The following is a 3671-nucleotide window of genomic DNA, read 5'->3' as shown; positions in this document are numbered from 1 at the left end:
AGCCTCATGGCTCACCTTTGTACCCCAGCTCTTGTCAAGGCAGCTAGCTCTGCACGGGTGTAGAGTGATGGCCCCTTGCCTCACCACCCGGCTCATGCTTACGTCCTGCCCCAGGCGATCAGAACCAGTGGGTTATGTCCCCTTCCAACCTGCAGGGGACCGACTCTGAGCCCATTCTATGCAGTTCCTCCGAGGGTCCCAGCGGGATGGACTCCCAGTTGCCCACAGCGGTGACCAGCCCACTCACACCCCTCAGACTGGCTCTCCTTCCTCCCCTATTTCACTCATCCCAGCCCCTCACTTCTGACTTTGGGGGGCATCCGAAGTGGAGGGTCCCCAGGGATTGCGGTCAGTGTGTGAGCTGCATCCTTGTGACTGAACCCCTCCAGGCTGAGCCCATGGAGAGGCTGGAGGCTCAAGATGGAGCCCAACCCTGTGGACAGCTTCTGCCTAGATTCTCCCTGCTCCTCTCTCAGGCCCGGTGAGTTGGGGATGCTTTGCCCTGTCTTGTGGATGGAACACCTGGACAGAAGTGGTAGACCTGGGCACTGAACGGTCACCTGCCGATTCCCAGTCCACACAGGTGCCATTTGTCCCACGGGGGCCCCAGGGAAGGGCCAGACCCCAACCAGGCTTCCCCCCCCCCCCCCCCCCCCCCCCGCTCCCGTAGGTTTTAGAATGTCTCTGCTGGTTACTGATACTAGAAAAATAGTCTAACTGTTTTTCCCCATCCCTTGGCCCTTCCCCTTTGAGCCCTCAGGGAAGGCCCCATAGTTCGGGGACAGGGGCCCCAGAGGCCCCCCCACCTCCCCCAACTTCCATCAGGCTCCTCAGGCTTTGCAGACTTGGTGAGGTATGGGGTGGGCGAGAGCTGGAGTTTGGGGCCGGAGAACGAGGTCCTAGCCTGGCTGTGCCAGTGACTTGCTGGGAGCCTTTGGCCCAGAGGGTCCAAGACACCGCTTGTACAATGAGGGTAATCGAGAGGAGGCTCCACTGAGACGGAGGGCTGGTGTGCTGGGGCCTGTCCCGGCTGGCCTGGTCCCAGTCCCCACCCCAGCCAGCTTGGGCATTAGGACAGGCAGGCACCGTGATCACGGGCAGCCGGCTCCCAGCCTCCTGCCGCCAGCTCCCCAGGCCGCCGTCTGCACGTCCTGCCCTGCCCAGCCCGCCAGGGTGGCTGAGGGCTTGGAGCCGATGGAATCAGCGTGCCCTTCCCTCCTTTGTCTGCTGGTGCTTCCTTCCCTTCTCAGCGTGCTTTCTTTTTTCTGGTTTATCAGGCCCTGGGGAAAGCGAGAGGGCCAGCCAGACTCCCAGCCGAGCACCCCTGGGAGGCCGCCAGCCGGGAGCAGACGTCTGCATCTCTGGGGCCAGAGGCTTAGCATCCCCTCCCTCCACCTGACCCCGGCAGCTCCAGCCTGGCGACAGGGTTCTTCTCTCCCAGCATGGGGGAGGCCACCCAGTGTCCCCGGGACCCAAAGCCTCCTTTCAGAGGCTCGAAGCCTAGGGGACGCTTACGATACACCGAGGCCCTTTTCCTCACTTTGGGAGAAGAGAAACTGAGGCCCAGAAGCGGGAATTGCCTGGAAGGGTTGGACTCTCAGCTTAGGGCTCCTGCCCTAACAGCATGCAGCTGCCCGTTGTCTCCCTCAAGGTGACTGGCAAGTCAAGGGATCTGTGTTCTGAAAGTCCCTCTTATGCACCCTAGCCCCGTCACCCACCAGCCGGGCAAGTTAACCCCGTGCCTCAGTTTCCAAGTCTGAACGATGGGGACATTGGTGCCTGCCTCACAAGCTGGGTGGAAGGCTAGAGGAGATGATGTGCATGGCTGTCCACGCTGGAGAAAGCATTCTCGGGGTGGGGGGGGGCAATATTGCCTCCCCTCTCCTCCACAGGAGGCAAAAATTGGTTCTGAGAGGAGGTAGGAGAAAATCTAGAAGGTTTTCAATCATGGATAAACATATGGTGCTTAAACAGGTATACAGTATAGCTGGGGTATTAGAATGTCGTAGTGCGGGGGCGCCTGGGTGGCGCAGTCGGTTAAGCGTCCGACTTCAGCCAGGTCACGATCTCGCGGTCCGTGAGTTCGAGCCCCGCGTCAGGCTCTGGGCTGATGGCTCAGAGCCTGGAGCCTGTTTCCGATTCTGTGTCTCCCTCTCTCCCTGCCCCTCCCCCGTTCATGCTCTGTCTCTCTCTGTCCCAAAAATAAATAAAAACGTTGAAAAGAAGAAAAAAAAAATTAAAAAAAAAAAAAAGAATGTCGTAGTGCGGAGCGATTAAAAAAAAGTGTCTCTAAAGTCTCTTTGGCGGAGGGGATGAGAGACGGGTTGAAAATCACTGCCGTTGAGTTAGAGCTCAGTTCATCTGTCTGCACAGCCTTCTCTCTGCTCTGGCTGGTCCCACCCAGCACAACCTTTACAGTAAGATCAGGAACCAGGTTACGCTCATCTTTTCAAAAACTCATTGGGGCGCCTGGGTGGCTCCGTCGGTTAAGCGTCCAACTTCGGCTCAGGTCATGATCTCACAGTTTGTGAGTTTGAGCCCCGCGTCGGGCTCTGCGTTGACAGCTCAGAGCCTGGAGCCTGCTTCGGATTCTGTGTCTCCCTCTCTCTCTGCTCCTCCCCCACTCATGCTCTGTCTCTCTCTCTCCTTCAAAAATAAATAAAAACATTAAAAAAAATTTTAAAAACTCATGAGAGTGGGCAGGGGGACATTGAAAAACTCACCCATTTGTTCATTCATCCATTTGACATTTGCCCAAGGTCACAAACCTACTGTGCAAGGTGGGCGAAGACAGCCCTGGTCCCAGCTCTCTAATAAATAGCCAGGACAGATGGTGGAGAAAGGTGATAAATCTGTACTGGAGATGAGACCAAAGCCCTGTGGGCAGGCTTGGTGTGCTGGCAAGTTTGTCCAGCTCAGAGAAGAGGGGACATTTGGGATGGGCTTTGATGGATGGGTAGGAGTTTCTCAGGTGGAAAAGAGCAGAAGGAAGTGCCGGGTAGGGGAAAGAGCCTGAGCAAAGATACAAAGGCATGCTTGGGGGTCATGAGTGGGACAGGAGGTGGGGGTGGGCATGGGGAACCACTGCACCTAGTTAGACTTCAGGGGGCAGGCTTGTTCATAAATCCTCTTTGGTCCTCTTTCTCCCATATTATTTAACATCCTTTTTATATACAGCAAATGTGTGTCCTTTGTAGAAAGGTTGGAAAGCCTTGAGGGATGAGCGGAAGCTCCCATCTTTTGGAGGCAAGTTTTGTAGGAGTCTCTGTCTTTTTATTTTATTTTATTTTTTTAGGTTTATTTTTATTTATTTTTGAGAGAGAGATAGAGAGCAAGCGGGGGAGGAACAGAGAAAGTGGGAGACAGAATCCCAAGCAGGCTCTGTGCTGACAGCACGGAGCCCAATGTGGGGCTCGAACTCACAAACCATGACATCGTGACCTGAGTCGAAGTCAAGAGTGGGACACTTAAGCGACTGAGCCACCCAGTTGCCCCAGGAGTTTCTGTCTTTTTTCTATGTGTCTTTTCACTATCTCTGATGAACCTGCTTTTTAGGGGGAGGGAAGGATACACACACATATCCTCTGCCTCTCTCTGCCCAGCACTAGTGCTTTACATGCATTAATCAATTTCCTGCCGCACCCTGTGGGAAGAGTGGCCTTTCCCTCCTT

Source organism: Lynx canadensis, chromosome B3, assembly GCF_007474595.2.
Source record: "Lynx canadensis isolate LIC74 chromosome B3, mLynCan4.pri.v2, whole genome shotgun sequence".
Classification (NCBI taxonomy): Eukaryota; Metazoa; Chordata; class Mammalia; order Carnivora; family Felidae; genus Lynx; species Lynx canadensis.
The sequence above is the reverse complement of the archived record's forward strand: the minus strand, read 5'-3'. Positions refer to the sequence as shown.